Consider the following 17,559-nt stretch of genomic DNA (forward strand, 5'->3'; position numbering starts at 1 on the left):
AGGAATGTGAAAGGGTTCGATCACCTTGGGAAAGAGTTTGGCAGTCTCTCAAAAAGTTACACGTACACCGCTGTATGACCCACGCATCCTACTAGTAGGTATTGAGGCAAGAGAGATCAACACATGTGTCCGGACAGAACTGTGTGCTAAATGTCATGGCAGCTTTACTTGTAATCTGGAAACAATCCCAACGTCCCCCAGCAGGTGAATGCATGAACAAATTGTGGTATATGCATACAGTGGGCTACTCTTCAGCAAAAAAAAAAAAAAAAAAAAAAAAAAAAAAGGAATGACCTTTTGATATATGCAGCCACAAAGATGAAGCTCAAATTCATTATGCTGAGTAAAAGAAGCCAGACAAAAAGGGTGCATCCTGTATGACTTCATTTACATAAAATCCTAGAAGATCTGTAGTGAAAAGATCAGTGGCGGCCGGGGGTACGGTGCGGGAAGGAGTGGGGAGGGCTTCCAAAGAGGCAGCAGGAAATGTTGAGGGAGGGATGTGTTTGTTAATTAACTTCATCATGATGGTAGATTCACGGTCACATGCGTATGTTACGGTTTCATGAAATCGTACACTTAAAATATATGCAGTTTATTTATTCCATGTCAATTACGCATCAATGAAGCTGGGATTTTTTAATATATATATATATATTTTTTTAATGTTTACTTTTGAGAGAGAGACAGGACATGAGTGGGGGAGGGGCAGAGAGAGGGAGACACAGAATCCGAAGCAGGCTCCAGGCTCCGAGCCGTCAGCACAGAGCCCGACGCGGGGCTCGAACCCACGAACCATGAGATGGGGACCTGAGCCAAAGTTGGAGGCTTAACCGACTGAGCCACCCACTGAGCCCCAGCTGGGATTTTTTTTTTTTTTTTAACTGTAAGGAAGAGAGACTGAAGTAAAGGATAAAGGGCTGTAGCAACATGCGTTATGAATTTCAAGCATCATATTCCTCCCAGTACGTGAAAAATAGTTCAAAGTAAAATGGGTTCCTGAGTAGAGAGCCAACAAGGTCGGGAGTCTGGACGCCTATCCTGGGTCAAGCCTTGGCCTCCCAAGTCTACGTGAGCTGGCTCAGTACGTCCTCCCTACGGCCTGCCGGCCCGGGACCGTACTGTCCTCATTTTACAGCTGAGGAAATGGAGTCACAGAGAGGTGAAGGAACTGGCCCGAAGTCACACAGCTAGAAATGGGTCAAGCCCAGAAAACGGACCGAAGCGGTGGCTCGGGAGCCTGAGCTCCTCTCCACGACCCTTCACCAGCTCCTCGTCCTGTCTCTTGTTGCCCCTTATTCGGTTGGCTGAAATCAGCTGCATTTGTTTACGCACTTATTCCCGAGTGAGCTCTCCGTGGGAGGCCCCACGGCTCTTGCCCACAGCCTGCAGCCTGAGCTGCCCTTCCTTCTCTTCCCTAGGACCCCCACTACCACTGCACCTCTTCGGGAACGTCTTCGAGTTCCAGAGCCTTCTCGAACCTTCCAGGCGTTTTCTTTTTTTTTTTTTTTTTTATTTAAATTTTTTTTTTCAACGTTTATTTATTTTTGGGACAGAGAGAGACAGAGCATGAACGGGGGAGGGGCAGAGAGAGAGGGAGACACAGAATCAGAAACAGGCTCCAGGCTCCGAGCCATCAGCCCAGAGCCTGACGCGGGACTCGAACTCACGGACCGCGAGATCGTGACCTGGCTGAAGTCGGACGCTTAACCGACTGCGCCACCCAGGCGCCCCCTTCCAGGCGTTTTCATGCCTCTGTACCTACACTCTTGGGAACCTTCTGCCTGATGCGCGTTGTTTTGCCAGAGCACCTCCGCTCAGGCTCAGCTCGTCTATGAAGTCTTTCTGACCCAAGCCCCCTGCCACCAGCAGAATGGGCTCCCCTCCTCTGCTCCCCTGTGCCTCGCTGAGACTCCGGGCCCAGCTACCATGTGCAAGCAGGAGGGCCTGGCTCTCAAGGATGCAAGTTTCTGGGAAAGACACGAAAAAGTCATAGTAAAAATCCGTCGGGCTCTGTGCTGACCGCTCGGAGCCTGGAGCCTGCTTCGGATTCTGTCTCCCTCTCTCTCTGCCGCTCCCCTGCTTGTGCTCTCTCTCTCTCTCTCTCTCTCAAAAATAAATAAACATTAAAAAAAATTTTTTTTAAGTCATAGTAAATCATGTGGGGCAGGGGGAGGCTAATTGGGGTTTATCTCGTAAATAAAATTTTAAATTGTGAAAAACGGCTTAGCTAATATTTCACACAATTTGGTCTATATAATAAACTGATTCCTGGGACCGGTCAGGAGAGTCATCAGTCCTTCTGGAGATTCTGACAAGGTATAGGATGATAGGACACACCACGTAAATGACATCTTTTTTTTTTTTTTTTTACCACACATTTGAGGGATTCATCAGCGCTCCAAGGGGCCTCTGCTATGGAGGGTCCTCAAATCACTGTCCGCGAAATCGCCTACGCTGGGTCAGTGCAGCGAATGTGCTCTTTAGCCAATGTTCCGTGAGTTCGTTCCGTCAGATCCTCCTTCGTCACCAGCTTTGCTTGTGGCAGAAGAAACTCTTGAAAAACACTGGGGTCCCAAAGATGAGCATGTCTTAATCCCTGGAACTTTCCAGTATGTCACCTTCCACGAGAAGGGGGCCCTCACGGATGAGATTAAGGTTAGCCATCTTCAGAGGGAGAAGGTCGTCCTGAGTGTACCCACAAGGTAATCTCGAGGGTCCTTCTCAAGGGACGCACGGGGGTCAGATGTAGAAGGAGAAGATCTGGGGATGGGAGCAGAGGTCAGAGGGGAGAGCAGGTGCCATGCGGCTGTCCATGAGCATGGAAGGGGCCTCGAGCCAAGAGATGCAGAAGCCTCTGGAAGCCGGCGGGCTCTCCCGAGAACCTCCAGAAGAGGTCTCGCCCCGGGTTTTATTTATTTATTTATTTTTAAATTTTTTTTTAACGTTTATTTATTTTTGAGACAGAGAGAGACAGAGCATGAACAGGGGAGGGGCAGAGAGAGAGGGAGACACAGAATCCGAAGCAGACTGCAGGCTCCGAGCTGTCAGCACAGAGCCCGACGCGGGGCTCGAACTCACGGACCGTGATATCATGACCTGAGCCGAAGTCAGACGCTTAACCGACCAAGCCACCCAGGTGCCCCATCGCCCAGGGTTTTAGCCCCAGTGAGACTCGTGTCACATTTCTGACCCCCAGAAGTGCAAGATAATAAATACGTGTCAAATCGCTAAGTTTGTGATCACCCGTTGCAGCAGGAACAGGAAACAAAGAGACGCGTGTTCACACTTTTCTCCACTTCCGGGGAATCATGCATCTTTGAAAACGTCACGCTACAAGCTGAATGGTGAGGCCCTAATGCCCAATGTGACCGTGTTTGGAGACCGAGCTTCTAGGAGTTCAAGTAAAACGAGAGGTGCCTGGCTGGCTCAGTCGGTAGAGCACGCAAGTCTTGATCTCGGGGTCGGGAGTTCGAACCCCACGTGGGGTGTGGAGCCTACTTAAAAAAATAATAATAATAAGGTACAATGAGATCATGAGGGTGGGCCTGACCTGATGGGATTGATGGCTCTTTCTCTCTCCCTCTGTCTCTGTCTCTCTGTCTCTCTCTGCCACGTGAGGACACAGCAACAAGGCAGCTGTCTCAAGCCAGGAAGAGACCGAAGCCCAGCCGTGCTGCCATTTTGCCCTTGGCCTTTCAGCCTGCAGAGCCGTGAGAGAATAAATTTCTGTTAAGTCACCCCGTCCGCGATATCTTGCCGTGGCCGCCTGAGCTGACTAGGCTCCTGGCGATTTCCTTCGCGATCACGGGGGACGCTGTGCTAGGCGGCAAGCCCCCCGCTCCCGTCGCCCCCGGCTCTCCTCCCAGACCCCCAGCCCCTTGCTGACAGCAGCTACACCTGATTTTGCGCCCCCTCCCCTGGGGGCCACACTGGCTTCTCACTGCCAGGGGCAGAAGCCTGGCCTTGATTCTGCACGGTTCTCAAGGTCCTTTAGCAGAGCGGCCCCGGGGACGAGAGGCCTCCAGTGACGGCATCACGATCCCTTCTCCTCTGCGTGGGCCGCTCCCCTCATTCCCAGGAAAGGTGGCACTGCCTTGGGGGCTCTGAGGTCACTTCCCCGCTTGCCAGTCGGAGTCTCAGAGGCTATTCCCCGGGGACCTCCGAACAGGCAAACATGTAGATTGTAGTGCTCGCCGGCCTCAGGGGCGGATCTGACTCGAGCGGAGAGATGTGGGTTTGTGGTTTTAGCTGCATGAGCGTTGGAGCGGAGGAGGGACAGCGGTCTTGCTGGAGGTGATGTTGCAAGCGATCTCATTAGCAGCTCTTCCGGTGATGAGGGCCTTTGGTTCCCCCGCTGCCACCCCTACCTGCTGGGACTCGGGTGGTAACCCCGCAGGTGAGAAGGATCGCCTTGAACTTGTCTTTCTGTGTGTCCATCTCCTATAGCCCGGCCCAGAAGCCTGCACACCACCGCGTGACCCAGTCAGTGCCACATGGAACGTAAGGATTGTCCTGATGAACCTTGCCCAGATCCCTGACCCCCAAATCATCACATAGAACGAACTGAATGTTTTAAGCCGCTAGGTTTGGGGTCATCTGTGACTCAGCAGTAGATAAGGGCAACCCTGATTGCCTCTACCTTTGGACAGTGAGCGAGTCAGAGACATGAAATCGTATTCAATGACTATCAAGTGCCCCTGCAGGAACTGGGGCTGGGGGCGGGAGTAGATCAGAAGGATGAGAAAAAAATTTTGAGACCCTGCTACGTGCCAGCCCCCATGCCAAGCATTTCTACCTGTTACTTCAGGAGACTCACACGCCCTGGGTCAGGTAGGAGTCCCTCTCCTCACACTACAGAGGACCCCGCAGAGGCTTGGAGAGGGGTAAGGTGACTTGTGAAAGTGGCATCTTAGCATTTGTGCGTTCAGCATTCATTCATTCATTCATTCCCTCAGCCAAAGTCTCTTGAGTGTCTGCTGTAAGCCAGGCTCCACGTGAGGTGTTAGGGAGGCACGGGAGAAAGAACAGGTAGATTCTGAATTAGGGAGGAGAGTGGCTGGGGGAGGGGGCACGTCTCAATAGAACGGTCAGAGTCGGCCTCTCTGAGAAGGGGGGATTCGAACCGTGAATTCTGGGGCAGCCTCCTCTCCGCTCTGAGTCCCACATTCTGCAGCCCCCCGGTCCACGGCAGGGCTGCGCAGGCTGCGTGGCACTAGATAATAGTGCCCCCATGTCGCCCACGTGGGCACAGCGGCTGCGGATGCCATCCGGTGGCTCCCTGTTAATTGCTCCGGAGCACAAGGGCCATATAATTTGGATCAAAAGGGCCCTCTCAATGGAGTCTTAATTGTGCTTCATGCTGCCCTGGGGCTAGCTGAGCCAGGAGCACTGCCTCTGGAGTCACAAGCTCATTGTGCTGGCCTCAGCATTGCCGCTTGGCTGCGTAGGCTGCTTAAACCTCTCCCAGCCTCAGTCTCTTTGCCTATAAAATGGGAATGAGAAACTGCCCCCTGGTGACCTCATGGCACTATAGGTGAGGATCAAGTAAGGAAGTCGATGTGAAAACAATTCCATAAATGTGTCCTGAATCCTGAGTTCTAGCCACACAAATTGGTGATCTTAGAATTTGCCTTGCATATCCATTTATCCATCTATCCATCCATCCATCCACCCATCTACCCATCCATCCATCCACCCATCTACCCATCCATCCATCATCCATCCATCCACCCATCCACCTACCCATCCACCCATCCATTCATCCACCCATCTACCCATCTACCCATCCATCATCCATCCATCCACCCACCCATTCATAAACCCATCCACCCATCCATCCACCCATCCATTTATCCACCCATCCACCCGTCCACCCATCCATGCATCCACCCATCCACCCACCCATCCATCCATCCACCCATCCACCCACCCATCCATCCATCCACCCACCCATCTACCCATCCATCCATCCATCTACCCATCCACCCACCCATCCATCCATCCACCCATCCACCTACCCATCCACCCATCCATTCATCCACCCATCTACCCATCTACCCATCCATCATCCATCCATCCACCCACCCATTCATAAACCCATCCACCCATCCATCCACCCATCCATTTATCCACCCATCCACCCGTCCACCCATCCATTCATCCACCCATCCACCCACCCATCCATCCATCCACCCATCCACCCACCCATCCATCCATCCACCCACCCATCTACCCATCCATCCATCCATCTACCCATCCACCGACCCATCCATCCATCCACCCATCCATCCATCCTTCCATCCAACCATCCATCCATCCACCCATCCACCCACCCATCCATCCATCCACACATCCATTCATCCACCCATCCACCCATCCACCCATATACCCATCCATCCATCCATATACCCATCCATCCATCCATCCATCCATCCACCCATCCACCCACCCATCCACCCATCCATCCATCCACCCATCTACCCATCCATCCACCCACCCATCTATCCATCCACCCATCCACCCACCCATCCATCCATCCACCCACCCATTCATAAACCCATCCACCCATCCATCCACCCATCCATCCACCCATCCATCCATCCACCCGTCCACCCGTCCACCCATCCATCCATCCACCCATCCACCTATCCATCCATCCACCCGTCTACCCATCCATCCACTCATCCATCCACCCATCCATCTATCCATCCGTCCACCCATCCACCCATCCATCCACCCGTCTACCCATCCATCCATCCATCCATCCATCCACCCATCCACCCACCCATCCATCCACCCATCTACCCATCCATCCATCCACCCATCCATCCATCCACCCATCCATCATCCATCCATCCATCCATCCACCCATCCATTCATCATCCATCCATCCATCCATCCACCCATCCATTCATCCACCCATCTACCCATCTACCCATCCACCCATCCATCCATTTACCCATCCACCCACCCATCCATCCATCCATCCATCCACCCATCCATTCATCCACCCATCCACCCACCCATCCATCCACCCATATACCCATCCATCCATCCATCCATCCATCCACCTATCCACCCACCTATCCATCCATCCACCCAGCCATCCATCCATCCACCCACCCATCCATCTACCCATATACCCATCCATCCATCCATCCACCCATCCATCCATCCATCCATCCATCCACCCATCCATTCATCCACCCATCCACCCACCCATCCATCCACCCATATACCCATCCATCCACCCATCCATCCATCCATCCATCCACCCATCCACCCACCTATCCACCCACCTATCCATCCATCCACCCATCCATCCACCCGTCCACCCATCCATCCACCCATCCACCTATCCATCCATCCACCATCTACCCATCCATCCATTCATCCATCCATCCACCCATCCATCCATCCACTCGTCCACCCGTCCACCCATCCATCCATCCACCCATCCACCTACACATCCACCCATCCATTCATCCACCCACCCACCCACCCATCCATCCATCCACCCATCCATCCATCCACTCATCCATCCACCCATCCATCCATCCACCCATCCACCTACCCATCCATCCACCCATCTACCCATCCATCCACTTATCCATCCATCTATCCACCCATCCATCCACCCATCCACCTATCCATCCATCCACCCATCTATCCATCCATCCACTCATCCATCCATCCATCCATCCACCCATCCATCCATCCACCTGTCTACCCATCCATCCATCCATCCATCCATCCACCCACCTATCCATCCATCCACCCATCTACCCATCCATCCATCCATACATTCATCCATCCATCCATCCACCCATCCATCCACCCATCCACGTATCCATCCATCCACCCGTCTACCCATCCATCCACTCATCCACCCATCCACCCACCCATCCATCCATCCACCCATATACCCATCCATCCATCCATCCATCCATCCACCCATCCATCCATCCACCCATCTACCCATCCATCCATCCACCCATTCACCCACCTATCCACCCACCTATCCATCCATCCACCCACCCATCCATCATCCATCCATCCATCCATCCACCCACCCATTCATAAACCCATCCACCCATCCATCCATCCACCCATCCACCCATCCATCCAGCATTTCTTGTGTGCCCATTTTGTGCCAGGCATGGGTTCCAGGGTGGTAGAGCTTGCTAGCACAGAGTCACTGGCCTCTAAGAGCTGACTGTCCAGAGAGGAGACAAGTAAAGAAACAGAAAAAGGTAAGTAGAGAGTCATAAAGCTGCTGGGGAGGGGAGTTTGGGGCTGGGCTTTGAAGCTTGAACAGGAGTCTGCCCCTTGAAGAAGTGTGGGAGGTCATCCTAGCAAAGGAAACTGCATGTGCAGAGAGGTGTAGCTTGGGTGGCCCAAGAGGGTGGACAAGGGCGCCCAATGAGGCTGGGAGTACAGTGTCTGGATTGGAAGCACCTCTGCAGGCTGGCAGGGGAGGCTGGACTTGGTTCCTGGGCAACTGGGAGCCATAGAGGGATTCCTCAGCAGGGGAGAGATCTAGTGAGCTTTATTCTGGGGGAAGGGGTCTTTAGTAACTGTGGGAAAGGTGAAAGGCTGGGGGCAGAACAGTCTGTGAGAGGCCATTGCAATGGCTTAAACCACTCATTCATCCACTCAACAAATACTCATTGGACACCTATGTAAGCTTGCCCTGGGCAGGTGCCGGAGGTACATAGAATGGCTCTTAGATTCCAGCAGGAGAAGAAAACAGACATGAACGTACAAGGAATGTGAGGCTGAGGGAAGCCGCAGAGAAAGCCACAGCAGATGTGGACAGGTGCATGCAGCTGCTTGGCCCCAGTATCCCTATTCACGACCCCTGGTGACCCCTTGGGAATGGCAGGGGCTGGTGAGCTAAAAACCCCATTTCCCAGACTTCCTTGCAGCTCGCGAGAGGAGACAAGTTAGGCTCCGGTGAGTGGACACAGTTGTTGGAACAGAAGAAACCCAACCCGGGCAGTGCCCTCCCTCTACAGCTTTGAGCTACTTTCACAGGCAGCTAGGGCATGTTTCTGCAGTGAGCCATGTTACGGTGAGTCCGGGCAGGGACCGAGGGACAGGGACTATGTCCTTCCCCTGTGCTCCAGGGTCCAGCACTGTGCCCGATGCAGCAAGTTTGAGGGACTGAACCGTCGCTACATCAGCCAGACTGTGAACTGTGGGTCTGCAGAGACGATCTTAGTTATCCGACTCCCGCTGGCCAGCAAGGAGGGTCCCGCCCTTCGCCTCCAGCAAAGAGAACGTCAGGAGCCTTGTGGCCTCCGCCAACGGGGGCTGTCACCCAGCATTGTGGGAACTGCGGGGAAGCAGAGTGAGGAAGGGGTGACAGAGCAGGCCAGCGGAGGGGCACGTGGCCGGCATTGTCACCGTGGCGCCTGGTCCACACTCCACACTTTTCCGTGCATGGGAGGGCTCTGCCTGTGCTGGCCCCCAGGCTGAGCACCCAGCAGGTGTTTGCTGATGTAAGTGCCGAGCTCCTCTCCCTGCGAACCAGACGGCCGCAGTTCGCCACTCCCCAGCGGTGGCGCCTAAAGATGGTTTTCTCATCTCTGAAATGGAGACAGCCCCTCTTAGTGTCTGTCCCAGGTCTGGTTCCCTGAGAGACACTGCCATTCACGTGCGGGAGATGTCGGGGGTGGGGGGACACAAGGGCAGGGAGCAGGGGCCGGGGACCCTGCAGGTGCAGCATGGGCTCCGGAGGAGGGGCCCTCAGGCACGACTGTCCCCCTCCCTGCCCCTTGAGCAGGAGGGCTCTCCAGCTGAGGGCAAGTCTGGAGAGGGACAGACCCTCGGCTACCAACACCCCCCACAGCTGGGAACAAGTGTCTCCCCTGAAGGGGGTCGGGGCTTCGAAACTCGCCGTCCACCGTGGCCTTGCTGGGGGATCACGTAGCTGCTGCTACTTCTCTGTGCTCGGGGGGCCAGCAGCCACGTTTCTTCTGGTGTGAAAAGCTATTATGTCTGTACGGGAGCCCAAGCCCACCCCAGGCAGGTGAAGGAGGTGAGGGATGTGAGGAAGGCCGTGGCCTTGGGCAGAAACAGCCTTGTTCCCATGTGGGAAGTGCCTCCGTCGTGAGCAGACAGACCTTCGGAGTGAACTCTGGGGCACCGCTGGGGGCTGGGGGCTACCTTCGATCGGACCCGGTTTCCCAAACAAATACGTGGTGCACCGTGCAATTCCCCACTTAAAATAAACCCCATTTCCCCGTGGAACAGAAACTACAGCTTAGCATTTCTTGGCAGCCAATGGTTTCGAGAATTTCACGCAGGTCAAAAATAAAAATGCGAAGCATGATGCTAATGCCTTCTGTTCTCTCCGCGCTTTCCAGTTTGCAAAGTCTTTTCTGAGCCATGTCTCAGCACGGCACGGATCCCTGCCACCATCTTTGGAGACGGATTGTTTTGTTCTGAACGATGGATAAGGAAACCGAGGCACGGAGGGGCAAAGTCCCCGGGGCTGCCCCTGTCCACTCGGCCCCTGTTGGGCATCCCTCTGCTCTCCAAGTTGTCATGTTAGCGGACAAGGCACAGGGGTTAGAGAAGGAACCCCTGTGTGTGATGTCCTGTTCGTGCGTTGGGCGAGACCGGGGAAACCATCAAACCTCAAATCAGCAAAAAACCAACCCTCGCTGACCCCGAAAGGGCTGGAATTGGCGTCCACATCATTTGCGTCTCCCCACAGGGGACATTTTCCACTCTGTACCTGACTTGGTGCTGGTACCCGCCAGGGTCCAATGGGAAAGAGACGGTATTTTTTTTTTTTTTACATTTATTCATTTTTGAGGGGGGAGGGAGGGGCAGAGAGAGAAAGACACAGAATCCGAAGCAGGCTCCAGGCTCCCTGAGCCCCAGGTTCCAAATCAACAGTAATAGACTCAGTGCCTGGGGTTGTTAATCCAGAGCGAGAGTGAGATACTCTTAAAGTGTGCTCAGAAATCAGCCTGTGGGAAAGACGTGCCATTGCGGGACCGGCTGGGGTGAGGTCTCTGGCGGGGGGCTCAACCACTCACAGGCACAACAAAAATAATACAATTCCTGTCTCTTCCTCCAGGAAGTCCTCCCTGACTGACGCTACCCTCCAGCTGGTTAGGCATCCCTGGGCTACCACATCCCCTCCACCCCACGCCCCACCAGGCCTCTATCATAAGTCAGTCCACATCTTCAGGGTCTTTTTGTCTGCCTTCCCTCGGAACTGGGCGCTCCTTGAGGGCAGTGCTGTGTCTTTTTCTCCCTAGAGCCGCAGATCGAGCACATTTCCCGGCCCCGCAGGAGGCTGGTCCCTCCGCAAAGAGCTGTTGAATGAACAAAGGCACGGATGAATGGATTTTAGCTTCCGGCGAGCTGAGAGGCAGAAGGAATAGACAGTGTCACCCCGTCCTGGAGGAGGGGGGCGGCCCTCAGAATGGAAGCAAATCATCTGAGGGCACCGAGAGGCCAGTCGGTAGTTGACTCCGGGTGAGAGCGTCCCAAGGACTTCTGTAGGACGATACATCCTGGTGTCGCCTTGTTTCTAACTGAACTGACTGCTAAGAGCGCTGCTCCGTGACCCTCGAGAAGGCCTCCTGGCCGGAGGAGAGCCAGCGGGGGCCCAGGGTCTCCAGCGAGCCCGGGGAGCCAGAAAGGGCTGCTTCTCAGAAAATAACGGCGCCCAAATCCCTGTTCACCTTATTTAATGCTCCAAATTTTCTGAGAGGCCTAATTGAACATTCCTCCGTGGAACCTTCTAGATGGAACAATTAGCTGGCCTCTTAGCAGCGAGCAGCTCCCTAGGCAGGCCCCAGATTTATGTCTCGTGGGGAGGCAGCCTATTAGCTGTGGCCATAAATCTCGGGGCCCTGACTGGCAAGGTGGATTTTAATAAAATCATAGGGGACAGAGCCAGGCTGGGGCGGCAGATTTCCGGGGGGAGAGCCAACACTTGCCCGTAATTAATCGGGACACCTTTGAGCGCTGGGGAAGTGTCCAGGATTTTAATGAAAAGTCAGGAGCTGCACACAGTGGCCAGCTGGCAACCACTCCAATCTCCCTGCTGGGGTAGGGATGTAAGGAATCGGGTGAGGGGGCCCGGGTCGGCCCTGCCAAGACGTCTTGAAGTCGGGGTGATACTCAGTGGACACCGGGACGGTTCTTCCGTTAGTTTAACTAGGAACATCCTTTCGTACCAGCTGGTAAATTGCTTCCCCAATCCGCTGAGGACCTCCTACTTTCTAGGGACCCCGTCCGGGGATCCCTGGACCTCCCCAGAGTCCAGAAGCAGGAGAGCAAGTGCCCGGCCCACCAAGGGGCTTCCTGATCCTGACTCAGGGCTTCACCACTTTGGGTCAGTGTCCCAGACCCTTCTTTGCCTCCACACGCTGGGGTGTCCCGGGGACCCACCCAGACCCTCTTTGCACCCGGTGCCTTCTCTCCTCTCTGCATTCTTTTGCAAGTCTGGATCTGCAGTGCATGCCCGTCTTTGAGCCCCGGATCAGGTACCCACGTGCTCCCCAGCAGGCACCTTTCCAACGCGTCCCAAACCGGACAGCCTCCCTGCCCCCCCCCACCCCTGCCTCCCCGTCCTCACCCTGGCGGAGAGCTGCTTCACTCTGTGTGCACAGGCCCTGAACTCCGGAATGTTCCTGAGTACCCCGTCCTCAGTATGCCTTGCCAGACCTTCCTCCAAAGCCGCCCCCACTGGCCATCCTCGCCAGGGCTGCCCCGCCCCCGCCACTCGTCTCGGTCAGTTCGGGTCGCCGCACCAAAACATCACACACCAGGTGCTTACGCAACAGATACATGTTTCTCAAGGTTCTGAGGGCTGGGAAATCCAAGATCAAGGTGCCAGTCATTTCAGACCCTGGTGAGGACGCTTCCTGGTTTGCAGACAGACGCCTTCCCATGGGCGGAGATAGAGAATTCTGGTGTCTCTTCTTGTCTTCTAAGGACGCCAATCCTATCATGGAGCCCCACCCTCATGACCTCCTGTAAACCTAACCTCCCCCCAAAGGCTCCACCTCCTAATACCATCCCATTGGGGGTTGGGCTTCAAAATATAAACTTTGAGGGAGACACAAACATTCCATCCATGGCATCACCATTGGCTTCTGCCTCCTGGACTGCAGTCAACTCCTACCTTGTCTCCTCACTCGTGTTCTTGCCTGCCAGTCCCCTCCACACAGCAGCCCAAGAGAGCTTCTAAAAATTCAAATAAGGTCATGTCACTGCTCTGTCAAGGGCTGTGAAGGGTCTGGGATTTTAGCCTCCTTACAAGCTAACAAGCGGAAGACACGAGACTCTTGGATCAGAAACAAAGAATAGCATATTACCGACAGCAATAGCAATAGCCAGGGTATCATTTTCTCAAATTCCCCAAATCCCGTAGGATGAAACAACGGGATCAAGAAATTGCCGCACACGGGCGCCTGGGTGGCTCAGTCGGTTGAGCGTCCGACTTCGGCTCAGGTCATCATGATCTCGCGGTCTGTGAGTTCGAGCCCCGCGTCGGGCTCTGGGCTGATGGCTCAGAGCCTGGAGCCTGCTTCGGATTCTGTGTCTCCCTCTCTCTCTGCCCCTCCCCGGCTCACGCTCTGTCTCTTTCTCTGTCAAAAATAAATAAAACATTAAAAAAAATTAAAATAAAAAAAGAAATTCCTGCACAGGTAGAGGGATGCTTTACAGGAAAGGAGCCCCAAGCCTGGGGAACCTGATTCTTTTATAATGAGCTGCAAGCAAACGTGCCCAATCTTTGTCCTGGAGGGAGACATTTATCTCCATCATGCTAGACAGCAAACAAATTGCCTTCTGTTTGGGAGGCAGACACTATCTTTATCCTCAGAGGCTGTTCACTATACAAACATCTTTGAAAGGATAGTGTAGAACAAAGGTAATCAGAGCCTCTGATTGTGAGATGTGCAGAAATGCCACCGGCCCATAGAGAATCGTGTCTGCATTAATGATCTATTGCCAGATGCCAATAACGTGACAAGTTTAGTGGCTTAAACCAACACATATTTATTATCTCACTATCTCAGACTTCCGGCATCTGAAAATGGTTTTAACTGGGTTCTCTCCTCGGCCGGAGGATTGGCCAGAAAAGAATCTGCTCATAAGCTCGTGCGGTTACTGGCAGAATTCAGTTCCTTATGGTTGTAGGACAGAAGGTTTCTGATTCTAGCTGACTGGAGCTTGGATGCTGTCCTCAGCTCCTAGAGGTCGTCGGCAGGTCCCTGCCCAAACTTGGGCTTCCCCAAAATGGACGCACGCCTCATCAGAGCCAGCAGGGGGGAGCCGCTTAGCAAGGTGCATGTTACAATCTTACGTACGCGGATCACATACAGGTAATCAGGTATATTCCTCATCAGCTTTGAATGTTCAGTTGGTTAGAAGGAGGTCACAGGTTATTCCCACACTCGGGAGGAGGGGAATACACAAGAGTGGGGAATATCAGGAGGTGGGGATCGTGGGGCCGCCTTGACTGCCTATCGCCACAGTCTTCCAGCATCCCCTGCTTAAAATAAGGGGACGGGTGCAGGAATTATAGTTCAATTAAAAAAAGTACAATGGCTTCTCACTATCTAGGATCAAACCCAACCTCCTTATACCGCTTTGTCAGGGTCTATAGACTCTGCCCCCTGCCTGTACCTCGGACCTCACCCCCTAAGGCCCTCTTCCTCACTCATTCCAACCATACGGCCTTGTGTTTCCCAAACAAACCAGCCTCTTTCCTGCCTTCACGCACGCTGTTCCTTCTGCTGCAACACTGTTCCCCTCCCTTCCACAGCTGACTCCCTCACTCTCTTCAGCCGTTCTGTCCCAGTCCAGCACCATTGAGTGTGGTCAACTCCTACTTTGTCTCCTCGCTCCCTTCCCTGTCCCCTGTCCCCTCTGCACAGCAGCCCAAGGCAGCACACGTGTCGCTCCCCACTTCGGCCTCCAGACAACCCGACAACCGCGTGTGCTGCTGTTGGCTCATTTTCCAATGAGGAAACTGAGGCACAGAGGTGAAACGATTTGCTTGTGGCCACACAGGTGGTTGGCTTCAAAGGTGACGCTCCTCCTCGCAGACTCCTCGGGCCTTGGCTCTACGTGCTGTCTGTCCCCGTCTAGACCCGTCTTCTCCACGGACCTTTTTGATTTCCGCCTCCCAAGGCCTGTACTCTCCTCAGAACAGGACCGTGGCTCCCTTGCCCACCAGTGCCTGGCACACAGTAGGTGCTCCACAGTGATGTATGCACTTGAATCCACTCTGTTCTCGGCAGATAGTGGGTTGGAAAACCACCGTGGAAACCATGAAGGCCCTGCGTGGGTTTGAGATTAGCCAAGGTTCTCTTCCCGAGGAAGGGATCCGCTCTTGACTCAGGGGGGAATCCCTGGAACCCTACCTGGTACTCGGCATTTTCTCTGTCACTCCCTCACTACAAGGGGGGGAGGGAGGCTCACAGTGCTGGAGTAGAGCCCGGATTTGGCGTCTGTCCCCAGTTGTCATGCGTGGGATCCATCCCCCATGAGTCTCCATCGGTTCATCTGTAAGGCTGGGATGCGGTGCCGGTGTCCAGAAACCTGTCCCCGAGCAGGTGGGCAGAAAGCTGCCGTCAGCATCTCCTAGAGCAGTGTCCTGGCCCGATGCCAGACCAGGACGCTCAGGCGAGTCATTGGATGTGATTCTAGGAGGCATCCCCTGAAAAGCACACGGCCGTCCCCACTTTCTCTAAGGAAACTGACACTCACCGTGTTTCAAGTGTACCCCTTACAAGCATCACAACCAACAAATGATACCTGTTTATTTGATAGCTTTGTTTGTGGAATATTCCTAGGAGATCTGAATCCCCATAGAACGTTCCTGCAGACTCCAGCCTTCGGTCTCTAGAGGGCAGGGAGACATCTTTATGATCTGTGCCTGGAAGTGGTTATTGGAAGCCATCCACTCCCTCCAGAGGAGAGCTTTTACGGAGGCCGAATAGAAATTTCTCACGAGGGCCTCCTGTCGGGCTCCTGGGTCGTGAAGGGGACAGTCTGACAGGGAGAAGTGGACAGACTGCCTTCCGTTCCCTGCTGGCCACCGACTTTGCTTTGCCCATCTGCAAAAAAAAAAAAAAAGGTGGGGGACAAAAGTCTCTACGTGCGGGTGAACTTGGAAGGATGAAGTGGTTAGAGAGAAAGGTGCTTTGTCCGTCTGTCCCGCGGAGCGGAGGTGGGGCACAATAGACGCTGGTCTGCTCCCCACCCCACTGCCGACTCCCTGTTTGGAAACAGAGGGAGGGGCTGGTCCAACAACAGAACTTTCGGGAAGGAGATGGAGAGACGCCTTTTGTATGTCTGCGCGTGACAGCCCAGGCACAGCAGAATTAATCCTTCAGGTGGGGACACTCAGATGTCTCCAAGCAGAGATGACAGGTCCTGGTGGGCAACCATACCAGAGAATTCCCAGTCCCCCAGCCCAGGGGTGTTGGAGACCCCGGGGGGCCTCAAAGACCTCCGTCCCGTGCGCAGGGAACCAAGAGATCATCTAGAGTAGCTAGCGACTCTCAGTTGCACACACGAGCAAACTGAGGCCCAAACAGGGTGAGCGGCTTATCCAAGGCCTCCCGGGCGGGCCCAGCGCCTCAAATTCTCAGAGGCCCCGCTCTGCCATGGGATGGGATTAGAAATGGACCCCTTCTGTGGTTTTACCCGAGCTTCCTGCAGATCCCTGGTGTTACAGCTGGAATGTCACTTCTCGGAGGGGTCATCTCCAATCTCTTCCCAGGGGACCCTTCTAGGGGCCCAAGGCATCTGTTCCGCTGGCCGACTTGCACATGTCTTGTGCACGTGTCTCCACTGCACCCTGCTTTGGAGATCTGTCAGCCTCCCTCTCTTGCGCTCCTTACCCGCGGTCCCGAGGGCCAGGCGCGGGGGCGCTGAGCGATGGGCTCACGGGTCTCTTCTCGCACCATAAACCCTCCAGTCAGAAGTGGACCACGTAGGCTCTTTAGCGCTCTGCTCGGCACCAGCCCATCTTCCGTGTCCCCCTGGTCTCTTCCTGTCCGTGCTCCTGGGTTCCGGTGACACGCCCAGCTCCCAGACATCACTGCAAGGGCTGGACCCCGTCTGCCTCACCTGCTCGTCCTACGGCCTGTCATCGCTCCCTGCGCGCCACAGACACTCCTGGTGCGACGCGGCAGAGTGCGAAGGAGGCCCTGGCTTTAATTCCAGTGCTTCCACCTAGGAGCCGTGTGGCCTTGCGGGGCGGGGCGACTTGACCTCTACAGGCTTCAGCTTCCTTGTCTGCAAAACGGGGGACCACACGCCCAAGCAAGGTGGATGGATTACAGGAGACAATGTCACACGACAGGGCTCAGCAGAGCGAATGGTGCATAGCAGGCGCTCAGCTGCCGGGGTCTCCCCAGTGACCTGTCTGGGATCTGGTCACCGTCCACCCCACCCACATCCCTTCAGCCTTGGGCCTTCCGTGATGACCTCCTGGCCCTGTACCCGCCGCCCCACCCGCAGATTTTCTTTTCCTCCCGAGGAATGGCTGTGTGGACTACCCCAGGCCAT

This window comes from Lynx canadensis, chromosome B1 (genome assembly GCF_007474595.2).
Source record: "Lynx canadensis isolate LIC74 chromosome B1, mLynCan4.pri.v2, whole genome shotgun sequence".
In the NCBI taxonomy this organism is placed as follows: domain Eukaryota; kingdom Metazoa; phylum Chordata; class Mammalia; order Carnivora; family Felidae; genus Lynx; species Lynx canadensis.